Source organism: Lactuca serriola, chromosome 1 (genome assembly GCF_051521515.1).
Source record: "Lactuca serriola cultivar US96UC23 chromosome 1, Lser_US96UC23_V15, whole genome shotgun sequence".
In the NCBI taxonomy this organism is placed as follows: Eukaryota; Viridiplantae; Streptophyta; class Magnoliopsida; order Asterales; family Asteraceae; genus Lactuca; species Lactuca serriola.
Window position 1 is genome coordinate 77,442,860 of NC_136408.1, and position 21,584 is coordinate 77,464,443.

Sequence of the window (21,584 nt, forward strand, 5' to 3'; positions counted from 1 at the left end):
AACTTTTATGGATTTATTAAATCTCTATTAATTATATACCTTAATTAATTAATAAACCATAAGGGTGTGATTTGAACTTTTTCAAAACTATCCTAGTTTTAGAATTTAACATTCCTAATTAAACTTTTAATCAACTTTTAAATTCCAAAACTTGAGGGCAAGTTTTGAAACATTTCAACACATTAGGGTTTAGAATTTAAATATACATCAAAATTAAACAATTAATCAAAATTTAAATTCCAAAACTTGAGGGCAAATTTTGAAACCTTTTTCAAAACATTAGGGTTTCAACTATTTAAATTTAAAAACAACAAAACTTTTGGGGTTCAAATTTAAACTATAAAACCTAAAGGGCCAAATATGAAACTTTTCATAACAACAAGGATCAAATAACAAATAATTCAAATTAACATTTAATCACATAATTATCCATATTTGATGAGTTCTTGCAAAATAATTTATCAATTTACTCAAAATAATTAATCAATTATCTTATAAGGAAACAATTATCTTATTAATTGATAAATATCTTCAATTAGATCAAAATTATAGTCAAATATATCATATAATCGGATTAATATTGATCTAACATGATAAGGTAACTATCCATAAGCAAAAACAGCAAGAAATCCCGAAGTACCCTCCTTCTGACGAGTTGACTCGTCGAGTCAGACTTGGACTCGGCGAGTCACCTTGGACTCGGCGAGTTCAGCCATGGACTCGGTGAGTCCAGCCTCCAGAATGCAAAAAATCAAAATTTTCAGATATCTAATGCATCAATACAATTGAAACCAATCATGGCTCTGATACCACTGATGGGTTTTAGACATAAGACATCCTATGTGCTCATACAAACCCTAATGCTTGGATCTAGGTTTCTCTATTGTACATGCTTTGAATCCAAGACTATAAACCCTAATTCTAGCATACAAGTAATCATATTAGATATTAGAATAAGTTTATAATGTTACCTTGATTGTTATGTAGCAATAACAATCCCAATTCCTCCTTGAATTGACTTTGGAAGGCTTAGAGTCACAAGTGTCACTCCTCTAATGGTTCACAAACACCATAAGCAAGAGGATGAAGAGGAGAGAGGTTAGAGGCTGCCCAAAACGTGTGAAAACCCTAGAAGGTTGCTTGTACACGTTTTTGAGGCATAAGGGGTCTTTATATAGTAAGGCTATTAGGGTTATCTAACAAGGAAACCCTAATTTGGTTGCTTAAGCCCTAAGCAACCCATAGACTCCTTTAATCAAGCCCATGGACGATTTCCTTATGGGTTTCCCCATAGAATTCGTCCACCTCTTGATTCAAGGCAATTCATGGCCCAAATTGCAATTATCTTATAATTACAATTCCAGTCCCTTAAGTTTAATTAATCTCTTTTAGTCACAAAACTAATTACCAATTAATTATTGACTAATATTAATTAAACAATATGATTTCTCCTTTAATATATTATTCTCATAATATATTAATAAATCATATTTAATCCTTTCTCTCCATAATTCATCCTATCAAGTTGCTTCGGTGAAGGCAACCCAAAAGGACCATGCACCATCGGGTCAAGTACATACCAAAATAGTTATGGACTTAGACACTAATCCAACAGTATTTTACTAAGTTCTAGTTGAATACGTCATGAATTGAATTTCAGGACGAAATTCTTTCAACTGGGGGAAATTGTAACAACCGTCAATATTCGAGAAAATTTATATTTAAATAAACTTAGTCGCATGTATAGGAATGACACATACTAGACTTAGTAACTAGAAGCCAAGTGATAACCTACTCGAAACCTGGAAACAAGTAGAATCGAGGGATAGTGTACTTAGATTTCACATTGATATGTGAATTTTACAACTACTTTAATTGTAACAACTATCCTAATTTAGATCATTCCTTCACTCGAGCACTTTTGTACATTCACATAGACACATAACACATTTGGCCTAGTAGTATAAATTAGGTCAGAAGCTTATAGGAACTTAAGTCAAAGTTGAAACTAGGACTAGTATACGTGGTTCTTCAATTTCACTTGATTCTCGGAATCACTACATAAAAATGTCAATAAATTGACAAAAACAAATTTCAACCATTATTTCTAATATGAATAAGAGTTAGGTTACCCAAAAATAATTCGAAGTCTCAAAGTTTCATTTTATTTTGATATCCAAAGTTTATTTTGATATACAAATTTCAAGCGTTACTCTGATCTCTCCGAACACTCTTCACTTTTCTTTCACTCTTTCTCTCTCACCCTCCACCACACCTTTTCTCTTAAATCTCTCTCTAAACTCACGAATTTCTTCAGCCAAGAACACTTATCAAGCACAAAATCTTCATCCTCAAGTGTTGTTCTTAGAGGTAATCACGAAAATCCTTCATTCTCCTTCACTTTTCTTTCAAGTTTTACTAGTTTTATTACACTTTCTTCTTCTCTTACACCATTCTTTATGAACTTTCACATGCATAACCATGAACGCCGAGTTTGATGATGATGGTGGTTGGATTTCACCAAAGAACAACATGCATGTTGTTTGATGCTGAAATCCAAGGACCAAAACCTATGTGAAACCCTAAAATACAGATTTTTACTAGTTTTAAATGTTCATCCACCAAATTCTTCCAACTTTTCCTTTGAAAACATCACTATGAACAAAATATGTCCATGCATGGTCTTCAAATCGTGATGCATGTGCTGAACCTCAAGCTTAAAGGTTTGATGATCAAAGTACATTGTTAATAGGGCATGTAAAAGATTTTATTAATAAAAAAATCTAAATCTCCTTTTCTGTTCAAAACAAAATTTTCTTAGAACTCCCCTAATAAAATAAGATGATCTGGAAAATACCACAAATTGTTTCATTTCTTTGATTTATTGTAATTGTTAAAAGGAAACTATGCCATAAATCATATAAAATACATTCTTAGGTCCATAAATCTTAGATAAATTTGTAGATGAGCCCTAAAGTTAATAAAGGTCTCTCATTAAATTTCATCGATTTTTGTTAGTGTTTGGTATGATTTTTAATTTTCTTTTTGTTTAGTTCCAATAAATCATAAAACCACGTTAGGTTATGTGAAATGATTATCTATGATTTTTCGCAGCTCCTACAACATCTGTAATACTTAGAAAAATATTTTGTAATTTTTTCATAACATATATCTATTTTTCCATGATATTTGTGTATATAATGGACTAAAATCGGGAAAAATAGTTTTACTCATCCAAAATTTATGAACATTTTCTAGGAAATTTTATACTACATTAGGATGCCACATAAAAAGTGGGATGATTTTTCGCTTTTGTATGCTATATTTTTTCTATTTTCCTAAGATTAAATACACATAAATCAAAAAATCGGACTCCAATATATCAAAATCACCTCTGGTATTTTCTCCAACTTATGTACACTGTACATGAATTTTACAAAAATTATGGTAAATTTCATTAACCTTTTAATAATTATTCATGAATTAACGCTTATTTTAGTGAATAAAACAAAGAAAAATATTTAAACTGTTTGAAAACCAGTTTTTATATTTTTCCCAGGTTATATATGTTGCATAAAAGTGGTGAAAAAGTTTGGGGAATTGTCTTAGCTGATTGCTATTTTTCATGAATTTGTATCGATTTAGAGAGTTAAACATAGGAAAAATAGCTATACATATCTAAAACTCATGAAACATTTTCTGGAAGTCTAAGACTGCTGCTAGAACCTAAATAAAAAGTTTTGTAATTTTAATTACTATTTTCTATTTAATTAGAATTTCTTGATGTAAAACACAGTTAAATTACAAAAACCAAGTTTTGTTAACCAAAAGTAACATTTAATACTTTTCCCAGTTTTGTTAACCAAAAGTAACATTTAATAATTTTCCCAGTTTCTGTTTAATTAGAATATCTTGATGTAAAAGACAATTAAAATGCATAAACCAGGTTTTGTTAACCAAAAATAACATTTAATAATTTTCCTAGTTTAGGGATGTTGTGAAACTGTTACAACAAAAGTCTAAGAATTTTTCATGATCATTTACTATTTTTCCATGATTTTGTGATTATTCAAGAAACTAAAATGGTGAAAAATAGTTATACAAATCAAAAATTCAAGAAAATTTATTTTAAGGTCTTTGACTTTAGTTAAAACTGAAATGCAAAGTTTGGAAAATTTTGGAACTAAATTGATTTAGTTTTGAATATTTAATCATTGGAACATTTGCTAAAATGTTAAATATTAACATTTCAATAATGGGAATTTCCACTTGAATTTGTTATACAACAAATTGGTTCATAAAAATCTAAATTTTACAGAAAAAATTTTGTAACTTAACAATATTAAAATTTTAACACTATCTTGACATAATTATATTGTAGTAGTAAGTATACTAGTATTAGATTTCGAGTAGAGACACATTAGTATGGAACATAGTTGTAAGAATCGATAGTGGTACAAGTGAAGCGTAGTTCAAGGCACCATTTGCATTATCTCAAAGCATTGTGAGTATTCACCACCCCTATTTTCGGTTTTTTACTTTTTGGGGTGGAAAAGCATGTCCAAAAACTATTTATTATTCGTTGTATTTAATTTTACTTGTATCAAAAAATGATTTCTATATTTTGTTGTGTATGTGTATGCAACTTGAAACATGAGGCCTTATCGTCGTAAGTCCCTTACACTTTACTCCAACCAGTAACTCTTTAAGCCAATGGTCATTGTGAATAGCGCTATTAGGAATTGACAACTCCTCACTCGCCCGAATGCTTGAGTGCATATGATACCATGTCTATCTATGGAACGATAAGCACAGATCATGATACGGTACCATTCATAGGCTTGGTTGTGAACTCATTGTTTGCTCATAAACATACAAACTATCTTACTCATTATAGCAACAACCTTCTATTACTCGAAACATGTATACTCATTTTAGCAATGAACCTTGTTTACTCATTTTAGCAATCAAACTTGTTTACTCATTTTAGCAACAAAACTTGTATACTAATTTTAGCAATTAAATTTGTTTACTCGTTTTAGCAATGAAATTTCTTTCACATGAGAATATGAACTTTACATCTCATTTTGGCAATGATGAATCTTGTATGTATTGATATGAATGAAGATCCGGATACAAGATTCACACACACTTAAGCTCCCTATTCTCTTTTGTTTATCACTAAAAAACGTTACCCTTACACTCCTCACCCTATATATATACGCGAGAAACATGGGCCGAAAATGGGTTTACGGCCGTAAACACCTCCCTGGCCGTAAACCTGACCATAAACTCATAAAACATTACAGAAAAATACATTTGCCTAGAAAAGTAAAGTATAAACCATATTTTTGACCCAACAATCTCCCCCTTGGTTTATAGATTTCTTGTCTTAATTGACCGAATAAGCTCCCCCTAAAAAGTAGCTGAATTTTCTTATTAATCTTCAGTTGGAGATTGGCTTCAACGTTTATCTTCGATGACTTCACAGCTTCAAGATGAACTTGATGAATCTTCAATAAATGAATTCATCTTGAGCAGTTGGGAATTTCTTCTGAATTTGACATTTAATGCACATTGGGTGAGGAGGCTTCTTGTAGAGATTCTTGAAAATTGGTGCTATCAACTTGAGAATCTTTAGAGAGAACTTCGGAGAGAAATAATTTTCCGGATCACTTCAGCAGGTTCATAGATAGCAACTGATTGATTGAGGAGGCTTCAATGCAATCCGTCACATAATCTTCAATTTCAGCTTCACCTTGCTTCTGGGGTTGAAAGATTGAATGTTGAAAGAATAATCTTCATTTCTTGCTCCTTCGAATGAGAATTCTTTGATGATCACGGATGAAGCTTTGGCTTAGAAATTTTCGACACAAACTCAATGAGTTTCATCTACACCTGAAATCACTTTTCAAGACAAAACAAAACTAAAAGAAAACTTAAAACAAAAACAAAATAGAAATAACACTATTTTTGGATTTTTTTAATTTTCTGATTTTTGTTTGATTTTTGAAATTTTCTGATTTTTCTTTGATTTTTGAGAATTTTTTATTTAATTCTCCCCCTAAATTTGTGCATAGAGGAAAACTATGAACAAATTTAACAAAAAGAAAAATATTTGGGATCAAAGTTGTCAGACAGCCTAAACTTGTTTATTAGTACCTTCACTTTCATGAATAGATCTGGTCAATTGCCGGTATTGTGGTCCACTTAAACACGAAGAGTATCGACAAACTTTTCTAAATAAACCATTTAGCTGATGATGACCACAGGTATTATTGTCCACTTAAATCAAGCAGCGAGATCTACAAGCAGCCTCTAAATGGTTCAATTTTAGTTGCACTAGAATGTGTTCCCCACTTCCCGATATACCCTGGTTATCAAGAACTTCCTAAGGACTCCTTACTTTAGGTGAGTAAACAATTATTAAGGAGGAAGAAAGATTTAGAGATAGATGCATATGTTGTGTCCCAGATCGGATCTATTTCAATCACACAGAGGGTACAACATATGACTAACAGAGATAGAGGGATATAGAGATAGTAGGGTGCATATGCTGTGTTTCAGGTCGGATCTTCTGATCATGCAGAAGAGACAGCATATGGCTAACAGATAGGAAGAATTTCATAGATAAAGAAGATGCATAGAAATAAAGTTGCATATGTTGCAATCCAGGTCGGATCTCTTCCAATCACGCAGAGGAAACAACATATGACTGACAGATAGAAAGCAAGAAAATAATTTCCTACAGACCTACTTTATCAGAACCCCCCAGTCGCCCTATCAGAACCAGAATTAAGGACATAAGTCCATATATCAAGGAAAAGTTGAGCCACTGTTCTAGGTGCATATTAATTTAGTGTATACCATGGGTTCCCGTGTTTATCTCACTGCTCAATCTGCCCAAGCGTCATATGGTCAGTCCAAACAATCCTAACAAAATCCACACTGTCAAATCCTTCATGCCTACCAGCACATTGATCACAGAGTCTAAACAGTTCAGATTCAGTTCCTTACACATGTTTTAGATTGCCCGTTATCACATTCTTGATATCACTTCCCAATAATAACTACTAATGAAAAACTATTAAGAAAATGAAAATTTTTCTTTAAAACAAATTAGAGTAAGATAAACTCAGGAGTATAGAGAAGAAAACACAAATCGTAATTCACCGATTGAATTTGCATCCAGAAGGTCTGAGAATAACACACATAATCTCAGAACAAATCTGAAAATTCTTCATGTCGTTAAGCACTAACCCCATGTGATCCCTTCGTTTCTTCTCTTCTTTCCTTTCCTGCAAAGGACACATACTTTCGAACAATGTTCTGAGTGTTGTACAATTGAGAGATGTCCCCTATCATATGCTAGGAGTAGCCACTACCCACAAACCGAAATCTGATGATATGCCACCACAGCTGCTCCGACACAGAGCAGGATCTATTGGTCTTTGGAACCCAGTCCATTTTGAAACAGGGTCGACCTTTGTTATCATTGCAGGGTACTCTCTCCCATGACATATCCTGCTTATCACAAACAAAAGATGTAGAAATATTAGATTCATTAGTGTTGGGTTTTGAGCATTCTAACACTCCTAAGTGTACATGCAACCCTAAATACCTTGGATCTATGTTTTCTCTATTATACATGCAATTATGAACATCCAAGGTATTATCCTAATCTAGCATACAAAACAATGAGTATAACAAGATAGAATACATACCTCTTTCATGTAGAAAGTCTTCATGAAGCTTGAGTGCCAAGTGCCTCAAGTTTGACACCTCAAATGGTTCACACATCACCAAATACACTTGGAATAACTTGAGAGAAACTTGAACACTTCATGAAATCGTTTAGCTCTCACACACACACATAGTGCACGATGTCTTGAGCCATGGGATTCTTTTATATGGTGGCTATTAGGGTTACACCATGTAACTCATGACTTTACCCATTCCTTATGCTCCATGGATTTTAACCTCCATGGAGCATCCATGGGTCACCCCATGGACTTAGTCCAACATAAGGAATCTTGGATCACAAGCCCACATATATAAGAATGAATGATTTACACAATCAACCCATATATTTAATTAGTCTCCTTTTGATCACTTAATTAATTCCAAATTAATTCTTGATCAATACTAATTAAATAACCTTATTAATATATTAGAACTTATAATATATTAACAAACCTTAAGTGTTATTTCTCTCATTTTAGTCTATCCAAATGCATGATGCCATGCAACCCAAATGGACCATGCCGGGTCGGGCCAAGTCTTACCAATTATAGTTATAGACTTAGACATTAATCCAACAGTCTCCCACTTGGATAAGTCTAAGACTATTATTGCGTATGACTTCAAGAACTGACTGGCAATCATAGCTCTCAAAAGCTTCTGTCGAACTCTGACCTTGTAGATGAACTCTGACCTTTGTCAATGACTTGTCCATTAGATAAGGGATCATATATTCCTCCATTCTAGATATCATATGGACTGAGACATGGATTATAATCATTCTCTCTGTCCATTTTTTGTTTCCCGATTTCCGATTTATGACGACTGACTAATTGAACAAATCAAATCAGTCCTGGCCCGGCCGAGCACTTCCATTTGTCATCATCAAATCATCGAGGGGCCCACAGATATCGCTTTTATCCCGAAGGTAAAAGGAATGGATAAACCTCGACTCATATGGCTTGTTCTACTACTTGTTGAATCATACACAAAGGCACGTTTTATAACACCGAGTTACCGAATGCGTTTTCGTGCAATCAATGTACAACCAACTCATAGTAACAACTCATATCTCTAGGTTTGAAGAATATAAGATATTATCATCTCATGATCACTCGTGATAAAATCCATGAAGTGATTCCAATGAGCGCGGGTTGAATCCAATACTCAGAACTTATGAGCACTCATGAGGGTTGTAGCCCTTTGTCCAACACCTTAGACCTCTACAAGCCAACCCATGACAGTCTTAATTCATATCTACTTCCAACATATGACCGACTGTGGATGGTTTGAATAACTTAGTCATTCCGGAAGAATAACCTAGTTTATTCGGGAAGTCAAAACATGCAAAATGAAACACAAGAATAATTGAATCCAATATGGTATCAAAACCTATGAACATAAATAAAACACCTTTTATTTATCACCATATGATTACACATTATTCATTGTATACTGTTTCAGCTATCAACTTTATTCTTGAATTTAAAACAAAAGTTGTCCCATGCTCCAAGCATGTACACTATGTTTTCTAAACACTAATCATGCCATACACCAAGTATGCATACTATGTTTGTCTATGATCTTCACTTTGTGAATTAGATCAATTGAACATAGCTTTAATGATCCTCTTTCACAGTCCCAAATCCTTACTACAAATGCAAGAATTCCAAATTCATGCCATTTACTGAAATCTGTTAAATTCTAAACTTATATGCATTGATCTTCTTGTAATGATTATGTACAAAGTTGGAAAGACTTGAAAACAATCATTACAGAGCATTCCAAAGGAGATCAGCTCCTTGGAAACATCCTTCTTGCATTAAGTTTCCTAATCTTACACAGATTGAATAATTTTAACTTTGAAACATTTCCAGATTCATTTTGACTATCACTTCTGAACAAGAGTTGCCTCCTTACAAATTATGTCAATACGGTTCTTCCAGATTATCACTATACTTCCAAATGTCCTTGAGCACCCAATCTTTGGTAAACCTTAGATTGTCCTCGACGTACAATTGATTAATCTTTTTAGTCATATCCTATTATAGACCTTTTCCCTTCTTAACGCCCCAGGCATTTGGAAAATTTTAGAAAGGATGAATATAGCACATGTAATCGATCCTATATCCAAAGCATATGCAACACGATTCATGATGTCTCACATAAAGACTAAACCAATCTTTTGCTATAACATTTTCATTTCTATTTGCCAAGTTCTCATATTTCAGATTATGAAAAGGGATGTCGTAAGCATAATCGAATTTTAGAACGCAAATAATGGACCCATATACAGAATTTCCTTATGTTGAGCCATTCTAACATTAAATTCATATATATATATATATATATATATATATATATATATATATATATATATATATATATCCTTGACTAAATACGATTAAAACCTCAATCTAAGCTTTTAGATTTGAGATGAAGTATAATTTCATCTCCCTTAATTATAGCAAAACAACTTTTTCCCAATTGAAACTTTTTGTTTTCTATAATTAACATTGCTAACTTGCACTACTTATCATAATTATCATGCTCCCACTAACATGATGATTATTAGCATAACACTTATGCTCCCACTAGCTTTGACATGTACTTAGAAATCAGCTGGACTTCTAGAAATCAATACTTCATTGACTTTCTTACCAAAGTTCAGATTCCTGATACTAGATTGTTTTGATAAAACTTTATCAAAATCATACACCTTCCCTTAGATAGCTCATAGGTGTGTCTAAACAATTATGAAGAGGGATGCCGTAATCATAATGGTTAGACCTTTTTTCCACTTCTCACAAGTCCAGGTTAGTGTGCCGATTAACAACACACGCTCCACTAACGACTTTGAGAATGCAAATATCGCAATTGCTATCTAGCTAAAATCTACTTAGTGAAAGTGTTTCCTCACCATCATTTTTATGAATCGGAGAGAAACCTTATGACACTTAGATTTTTATGGTGTATGAGTTCCTACCCATATGAATTTGTCAAAACCATAATCACAAAACAAGGATAATGACAAATCCAAACTCATATGGATTGAACTCAATCTTAATTTCTTCCCACCTGGCAGCTCAAGGGCCTGCCATTGCTTCCAAGTTGTTGTGCAACCAATTGAGAACTCTAAGAACTCTTATGCAAAACCAAGTTTAACTGGAATGGGCACAGAATATGTCAACATGATAGGTTATAAACCTCAAGTCGTGTGCTAGTGAAGAATTTCAGGTTTTATTCTTGATTAGTTCTTAAGACTTTCAAGACCTTTAAGACTCCTACTGTCCTCTTGACATATAAGACTCTCTTTTCAGATATGCAAGAGATAGTGTGGATTCTAATCAAGACAAACACTTCACACAATTGGCCTTAGTTTGTCTTTGTTTTATCCAAAACATCACAACTTACCAATTTCAAATGTACAAGAGTAGAAAAATTTTACTCTTATATTTGACAAGTGTTTTAAACCTTCTCTAAGACATGTCACTCAAGTTCAATCTTAGAGTATAACTCTAAGAATTGTTTTTGGAACGAAGTATGACTTATCTCCTTGATTTAAACCTTTCAACAATTCAAGTTCCTCTTCTTAGTCATAAGAATGCACTAAGATTCCCTAAGAGAAATAATTGTGCTATGGTTTATTAATCATTAAGATGATCACAAAACGGATACTAAAGTACTCTCCCATCTTTTCATATTTGAGAAACTTTTATCTTTCTGCCTAAGTTGATTCTTCTTATTCGCTCTGCCTTACATTGGAACCTTTTCCAATGTCTCAGAGTTACACTTAAGTTTGTAAGTATAATCATATTTACTAAGCTTTAGTAAACTATGATGAATAGTCTTATCGATCTTTTGTGGTGGACTTGACCAGTGCACAAGAATGTGTACTCGATCCCTTAGTCCTTCACTTGACACACACATCCATGTGAACAAGTAATTAGTCTTAATTTTCCAATACTTGAAATTTCTCATTCATCATGCTATACAACTTGCATGATTCCAAGTTCCGGTCCAATTGAAGCTTGGGTGATGAGAATCTTTCCTTATTTGGTAAATTTAGACATTACCACAAATGATAGAATCAATTTCGTATTTTCACTCTTGCTATTAATGAAATCTTTTAAGCAACAAAGATTTTCACCAAATGCCATTGTAAGGATATTTTAAAATAAATAAAATCTAAAATTTCCTTTTATTTTAAAAACTTTGCGGAAAAACTTATCCTTACAATCCATATGAAAACTTGTTGTTATTTATTCCTAAGCAAAATATCATAACTCCTAAGAAGTAGCCCAAGAATCCGATCCTCAAACTATGTGATAGAAATCCATCTACGCGATCATATTCAGCATATTCTTTCTTTAAGTTTCTTTACTTTTCTTTGATTCTTAAAACATCAACATGTGACCAAGTCACATCATGTATCAAGAATCTCAGAATAAAAACTTAGCAGAGTTAGATAATGGACTTTACCTAAAGTAGAGTCAAACTTATTGACTTTAACACCCTTAGGTAAATTGGCAGCTTCGCAAACAATGCCCTTTCCTTTGGCAATTCAACATATGGACGCTTTGGTAATGGAACATGAGACTATCATAGACCTAGCCTTTCTCTTTACCATTTGGTCAACCGAGTTAACTATGGTCGATCCCTTTCCATTGGGAAGAGGGAGCTTTACTGGATATCCGGTGTCACCATTGTCAATGTCCATCAAGTTTTAGAAAGTTGATCTTAGCAAATAGATAAGATAATTAAGGGTCTTGTCATAGTTTGTTTCATAGGAGTTCCACAGAAACTCACTATGTGACTTAGAAAGTGATTGAGCCACCAACTTTCTCAAGACTTTGACACCCAACTCTCCCGGCTTGTCAATATGTGACTACATCTCCAAGATGTGATCACACCTAGACCTTGCCTTGCCAATAGGGCTTGAGTGACCTTGAACTTGTGGGTTAGGGAGAAAAATTGGAGGAAGTGAAAGAAGTATGATTTCCATGGGACATCATCTTCATTTAGGAAAGCTTGTTTCAAGAGATTTAGGAAGATCATAAATGTCTAAACCAGACATCTTTTTGGGAGATATTCAAGATAGTTGATTTAAAGTCCTTAATATGACACCCAATATGAAATATTAAGGCCAGGACCCAACAAACTATTTTATAACTTAGAAGAGGGATGCCGTAATCCAAGCTATAAAATATTCGAAGGTAGGTGAATGACGATTCACCAATTTCCACCAAGATAAACGAAATGTATTATTAGGTTTTAATTGGTTTTTGAAACTCCTAGATCTTTGAGATTCATTGAACTTTTCACTGGCATGTTTCAATATCGAGTGTGCCCTTCAGGTTTTGTGACTGGGATGCCGAGGATCACAAAACAAGGTGTGAAGTAACCATGCAAATTACTTGGTACCCTTAGGTGTTTACCCCTCAATCGATGTGTTGGTTAACCACACACGCTTCATCGATACTATGATAAACATTAAGTCACCCTTTGCCTACCTTGTTAAATACGAGTTAGTGTGTCGGTTAACCACGCACGCTCCACTAACCGACTTAAACAAAGTGCAAAGTGTAATTTCATGGATTAGCACCTTATTCACATTTTCCTAAGTAACTAAGATTGGGTATTTGTAAGAGTTTAGTTACTTAGTATTTATCATTATTACTTTTAATGAAGGGAGAATTCTAGTCATTGTCCTACCCGTTCGGCTAACGACCCTCCACCGGTCAAGGAAGCGGTGGGTGAGAGTGGACACCCATTAAACTGCCATTTTATAGGCAATAACCTTATACCCCCCTTATAGACCAGCTTCGTGAATGAGGCCTACTAACGGTAAGACTGACTTTACTCTTATACATATATATAAATATTATTAACTTATAATATTATAAAGTATAAGGGTTGAATTTTAACTTTTAAAATTCTAAGGGCTAACTTGGAATTAAAGTATTCATGGGGAAAACTTTACAAATTCCAAAACTTGAGGGCAAGTTTTGAAACTATTCAAAACTCTTGGATTTTCATAACTTCTGAGTTTAATTAAAGTTTTAAAAACTTTAATGAACTGACTCTTGAACATCCATAACTTGAGGACAAGTTATGGAGTCATAAAACAATTTAATGAGGAAAAAGACTCTTCATTTTGTAACCTATGGCAACTTTCATGAGTTTTAAGATTCATAAATGTGACTTATAAGTTACATAAACACATTTTATGAACTTCTTTTAGATTAATTTGGATTAAAATCAACTATCACATAATTTTATTCATTAATCTAAATTCACTCATAAAACAAGGTAACACAAAAAACTTTTGGTGATCCATAACTTATTCTTAAGTTATGGAATCCTTTAAAACAGTAACACCAAATTTTGTAACTCCATAAAAACTTTGAATCAATTTTTTTTTAAAAACCTTTTCATATCCATAACTTATGGAGGTTTCAAAAAATAAAACTCTTTAGATCAAACTTTTAAAACTAATAAAATAATCATATCATTTTATCTTTTATTAAATTTGACCTAATTCAACTCATAAAGCAAATTATTCAAAGTTTACAAATAATTAGTTTTTCACAAGAACAAGTAATTATCTTAAAATTTGACAAACTTCATGTTTTTTTCCCTTTTTTTCAACTTTGAAAATAAAATATTTGCATCAATATAACAGAAAACAACCCGTGGCTCTGATACCACTGTTGAGTTTTGAGCATTCTAACACTCCTAAGTGTACATGCAACCCTAAATACCTTGGATCTATGTTTTCTCTATTATACATTCAATTATGAACATACAAGGTATTATCCTAATCTAGCATACAAAACAATGAGTATAACAAGATAGAATACATACCTCTTTCATGTAGAAAGTTTTCATGAAGCTTGAGTGCCAAGTGCCTCAAGTGTGACACCTCAAATGGTTCACACAACACCAAATACACTTGGAATAACTTGAGAGAAACTTGAACACTTCATGAAATCGTTTAGCCCTCACATACACACATAGTGCACGATTTCTTGAGCCATGGGATTCTTTTATATGGTGGTTATTAGGGTTACACCATGTAACTCATGACTTTACCCATTCCTTATGCTCCATGGATTTTAACCTCCATGGAGCATCCATGGGTCACCCCATGGACTTAGTCCAACATAAGGAATCTTGGATCACAAGCCCACATATATAAGAATGAATGATTTCAATCAACCCATATATTTAATTAGTCTCCTTTTGATCACTTAATTAATTCCAAATTAATATATTAGAACTGATAATATATTAACAAACCTTAAGTGTTATTTCTCTCATTTTAGTCTATCCAAATGCATGATGCCATGCAACCTAAATGGACCATGCCGGGTCGGGTCAAGTCTTACCAATTATAGTTATGGACTTAGACATTAATCCAACAATTAGTTGATTTGGGAGATTAAGCCTTTGGAACCCATTTGTAGTTGGGTTTAACCCATTTCTTGTTGGATCGGATGGGTGCCTTGGCACTTGCTTTTGATCTTGATGTCAGCTGTTGAGATGACTTTGACCTAACTGGTCTTTGTTTCACTGGAGCATCTCTTGGATTAGGCTTCTTGGCTGGCATTTCCTTCTTGCCCTTGGGATTCGGATTCTTGGCCTTCTGCGCATTCCAGTCACCATGGTCTGAACGTGACCTTGAGGGTTTTCTTTTGAAGTATCTCCCTCTTGGCGCGTTCTGCCAGCCTTGTGCGTAGTAGGGAACGTATGCGCGATTTGGACAGTTTTGGGCAATATGTCCATGTGTTCCATAGTGAAAACATGTCTTTTTCTTCACTGTGAAGTTGTTTCTTCTTGCCCCTGGTGACGTATCCTTGCCTTGTCTCTTATTGTTCCCACATGCACACTTACAACAAGCACTCTGGTGCGCTGGAATTAGTGGCATGTATTTCTCAACAACAGGTTTGTGAGGAGTAACAGAATTCGGAGCAACAGATTATGTGTATAAGGAGTCATTGGTTTGTTCAGTAGTGTTCTCCTTGTTCTCATCTTCTGCTACTTTACCTGCACATGAAGTATAAACATTAGTATTTTCAACTTGAATACCTCCTGACACAAATCCAGCTGGTTTTCCATATTGAAGATGTGCCTTTTTGTCAATTTCTTCCTGTATCATAGGGATGGATGTGTAGTTATGATTGAAAGGTGGAGGAACACCATCATACCCTAGACCCTTGTTTTGATTATCTTTGAATTTTAATTGGGTTTCAAATAAGGACTCGACTGTCTGACTTGACGCAGTATAATTTTTGAAACTAACATATGTTTTTCCACACTTAATTTTCAAAGTGTCAAGTTCTTTAGTTACAGCAGCAAATTGTCTCTTAATATAGTCATAATTTTCACACTTGTTGCTATACTCTTCCTGAAGCTTCCTAAAGTCTTTGGTTTTTGCTTCTAATTCAGCCTTCGGGGGTTTCTGTCTTTTCCTAAGTTGATATCCTTCGTATTTTAGGTCCTCGACTTCCCTTTTTAGCAAATCACTATGTTCACGAAGAATTTTAATCGTATCTTCATAAGATGGAGTACATGAAACTTCATTGACCAGGATGTTTGTGGAACTCATTGTTTTTCCACATTTCAAAGCATCAAGCTCTTCAATTACATCAGCAATACTAAGACGATTGAGATCTTTTGTCTTCTTGATGACAGCTACGTTCATATCCCACGATTTCGGAAGTGAATTCAGTAGTTTTTTGTTTATCTCAAATTTTTTCAAAAAGATCCCAACTATATTCATCTCAGTAGTGAGTGTGGTAAATCGCTGCAACTGAGCTTCCAGGGTTACTCCGGGAATGTAGTTGAACATGTTGAAATTTTGTCTTGACATATCCTGACGATTCTCTTTCATGTCTTCAATTCCTTTGTTAACCTCAAAAGCCATTAAAAGCACAACTCGAAGCTAAAATAAAACTTAAATGTCAAACTAAAATTTAAAAATGCCATTTGACTATAAACCTCAAAAGTCAACCTTAAAAGTCAAACCGAAAAGCTAAATTTGAAAATTTTAAAAATCAAACGAAAAAGTCAAGGTTTAAAGTCAAAGGTCAAACATCAAAGTCAAAGTAAAAATTTAAAAAAAAAATCAAAAATCAAAAATCAAAAAATAAAAAACTATATTTTATTTTATTTTATTTTTTATTATTTATTATTTTTTATTTATTTATTTATTTATTTATTTATTATTATTATTATTATTATTATTATTATTATTATTATTATTATTATTATTATTATTATTTTATATTTTGGATGAAAAAAGAATTTAAAACTAAAAGAAATTGAATTTTGGGTTAAAAATGTAAAAAAAAAATGTGAAAGAAGGTGCGATAGGGAGTGTTTAAGAATTAAATTTCGAAGTGTTCTTCTATCTAGCAAGCTAGATCAGCTGGTAAGACGTGTGAAGAAATGATTCAGAGGTCCCGAGTTCAAACCCCGGCACCCCCCAAATTCGTCCCCTTTTATTGAAGCGCTAATGCGAAGCTTGCTGCTGCTGAGCCGGCTTCCCTAGTCGTTCACCGAGCCGAGGCCGCAAACACCGAGCCACTCCGAGCCGCACACCGCCGGCCGCAAACTCCGATGACCGTAAACTCCGGCCGTAAACTCTTCGCATATTTCGTGAAAAATTTTGCTCCAAAACTCGATCAAAAACTCGTTTTTATCAAAAACACGAAGAACAACCCCCCCCCCCTAATTTTCAGAGATCTATCCAAAAACGCAAATTTTTTCAAAAATAATATCAAATAAGCTCCAGATCTGACAAAATTGACTGATACAATCCTTGCTCTGATACCAATTGTTAGTCCTCAATCTGCTTGTGTATCAATCAGATTTGTTTGATGGTGCGGAATCCCAATCAAACGGATGATGTCAGATCAAATAGAAGAGAATGAGAAGAAGAAAATGATGAATCTTGTATGTATTGATATGAATGAAGATCCGGATACAAGATTCACACACACTTACACACACTTAAGCTCCCTATTCTCTTTTATTTGTCACTAAAAACGTTACCCTTACACTCCTCACCCTATATATATACATGAGAAACATGGGCCGAAAATGGGTTTACTGCCGTAAATGGGTTTACGGCCGTAAACACCTCCCTGGTCGTAAACCTGACTGTAAACTCATAAAACATTACATAAAAATACATTTGCCTAGAAAAGCAAAGTATAAACCATATTTTTGACCCAACATAAATTGTAAAGCTTTTAATACTATGGTTGGTGTTGTCTTTTAACTTTTGCTATGAGACCCCTTGTACTGTTCTGCCTCGTATTTACGCTTTAGCGGGGTGTGACACGTCGTGATGTCAGCTCAGGTGATTTCTTTAACTGATTTGACTTGGTTGGGCCGAGTCGAGTGGGAATCGGACCGAGTACATTGTCACAATGTGACCAAGGCATGGCCATGATGTGATGTTGGATATGGTCTTTAAGGACCGTTAAATTTGACTTTGACCTTGACCAGGACTTAACCAAGTTTAACTTAAGGGTATTTCGGGTATTTTGGAAATTTTGTTGAGAAATTGGTCATTTGGTTGGATAGGTGTCGGTTTGAGCTGTGATTCAGAGTCGAGACCTCATCAGCTTTTGTTTAGACTATGAGGTGAGTTTTCCTCACTGTACTTATGGGTCTAAGGCACCATGCTCGCGTTATCGTGTTGTAGTGATCTGTTAGATCTGTATCATGGTATATAGGATGATGTTATGCTTAGTGATCTGTAGATCTACCTGATTGTCTGTTGAGTGATTATATGTTTATCTATTATATGTGCACATATTTTGGTTGGTGGCTGAGGCTTTACTGCTATGTATGTGAGCCAACATACCAGGGGCCTTCCAACCCGATGGTTGATTGGGCCCAAGGGTATTCCATCCCGAGGATGACTAGACCCATTATATATTGGCATTCCAACCCGATAGTTGACTGGGCCTGGGCTATTCCAACCCGATGGTTGACTGGACCTATTATATATTGGCATTCCACATAGGGTATCCCATCCCGAGGATGACTAGACACGTAGGGTGACTGGGCCCGAGGTATTCCAACCCGATAGTTGGTTGGAGTTGACATGTTGTTATATATGTTATATGTTTGTGTGTGCTGGTACTTTGGGGGAACTTACTAAGCTTTGGCTTATAATTTTTAGTTATTGTTTTAGGTACTTCAGATGATTGTGAGAATGTGAAGGCGTAACCGTACTCATCCTCTGTTTATGACTTCATGATTTTGGGATACTCTGGTATGGATAAACATTTTGGAAACAATGCTTTTGTAAGCATTTTATGACTATGGTTTGTTTTTAAAAAGTTTAAATTTGTTGTGATTTTATGGATGTTACAAGTGGTGGTAGCTAGGTGGTGGTGATGGGTGATAGAGATGGGTAGTAGTGGCGGGTGGTGGTAATGGGTGGGTGGTAACGGGTGGTGGTGGTGGTTGGTGTTTAGTAGTGGTGATGGTGGTGGGAGTGGTAGATACGGGTGGTAGTGAAGGGTGGGTGGTGGTGGTTGGTGATAGTGGTGATGGAGATAGTAATGGTGGGTGGTAGTGGTGGTGGTGGTGGTTCGTGGTGATGGGAGAGTGGTGGGTGGTGGCGGGTGATAATAGTGATGATTAGTGGTGGCGGGTGGTGGAGGTGGGTGAAGGTGGGTGGCAGTGGCAAGTAGTGGGTGGTGGTGGGTTGTAGGTTATAGTGATGAGTAGTGGGTGGTGATGGGTGGATGGTGGTAAGTGATGGGTAGTGGCGGTTGGTGGGTAGATAGTGGATGGTGGGTAGTGGGTGGTGGGTTGTATATGGTGGTGATGAGTGGTGGTTGGTGGTGGTGGGTGGTATTGGATAATCAGTTTTTAAACTGTTTTTAACTATTTTTTGATTTATATGAATATTATTTTATAATTTTATTAAAAAAAGTTATGTGGTCAAAATATGTTCTTAAATGTTCTCGTAATAAGAAATGTTCTCGATTGAACGATTATCTCTCTCTCTCTCTCTCTATATATATATATATATATATATATATATATATATATATATATATATATATATATATATATATATATATATATATATATATATTAGGCGAATGCCCGCGCGTTGCGCAGAAACACCTATATAGTTGAAGTTTTTACAAATATATGTTTTTTTAAATATAACAATAACGTTGTTGTTAAATTTGATATAGTAATTTGTATATACTAAATTGATATAATATATTGATTATTTTGAATTATATGATAATATATACATTTATTATAACTTCTTAATCTCAATCGTTTGAATGATTTCTACCCGTGAGATACATAAGAATAAAATTAAATATAATATATGATTTGATGTTATTTATAGTTGTTTTTATTGTTATTTAATTTTTTTAAATTTATTTGCTTAATGTTTTAATTTCTATCATTATAATTATTTAAAACATCAAACATTGTTTTTTTATTTTAAAGCTAACAATATAATCATTTATATATAGTTGTTTTTAACTATTGTTATTGTAAGTAATTTTAAGCTACTTATTTGGAAACTTTTAACGATTATAAAAATATATTTAAGAAATATTTTAGTTAAATTGAAATTACAATTTAGTTTTTGCTTTTGTCAATACATTTTATCACTTTTAACTATTTATAAAATATTCTTTAGTTTTTTAAATGGAACTGAAATTTAATATTTGAGTTGACATTGTAATGCACAGAAACACCTATATAGTTGAAGTTTTTACAAATATATATATTTTTAAATATAACACTAACGTTGTTGTTAAATTTGATATAATAATTCGTATATTAATTTGATATAATATATTAACTATTTTGAATTATATGATAATATATAAATCTATTATAACGTCATAATCTCAATCGTTTGAATGATTTCTACTCGTGAGTTACACATCAATAAAATTAAATATTATATATGGTTTAATATTATTTATAGTTGTTATTTTTAACTAATTTTTTAAAATATATTTGCTTAATGTTTTAATTTCTATCATTTTAATTATTTAAAACATCAAACATTATTTTTTGATTTTAAAGATAACAATATAATCATTTATATAGAGTTAATTTTAACTACTGTTATTATAAGTTATTTTAAGCTACTTATTTGAAAAATTTTAATGATTATATAAATATATTTAGGAAATATTTTAGTTAAACTGATATTACAATTTAGTTTTTGCATTTATCACTATAATTTATCACTTTTAACTATTTACAAAATATTATTTGGTTTTTTTAGTGGAACTGAAATTTATAGTTAAGTTGACACTGTAATATTATATTTAAATTAACAATTGAAGTATTTTGTTCAAACTGTTCAAAAATTGTAGCTTTAAACTGATAATGGTTTACATGCAACAACATTTTAAATCTAATAAATTAAATATAATATGTTAAAATTTAAAGACATAACTTTATAAATAGAAGTAAAGATATTATTTTAAAATTGAAATTTAGTTTATTTATGATTACACTTTAGGTTTGATATTTATTTAACCTTATTAACCAACTTACAATCATTATTAGAAAGACACTACAATTTATCATTTTTAATTATTTATAAAATAATCTTTGGGTTGTTTAGTTAAATAAAATTTATATTTAATTTGAGCCTATAATGTTATATTTTAATTAATAATTTAAGTATTTTATACAAATTGTTCAAAAATTATACCTTTAAAATGATAATGGTTTACATTCAACAATATATTAAAACTAATAAATTAAGTATGATATGTTAAAAGTTAAAAAAACATAATTTTATAAGTAGAATCAAAGATATTATT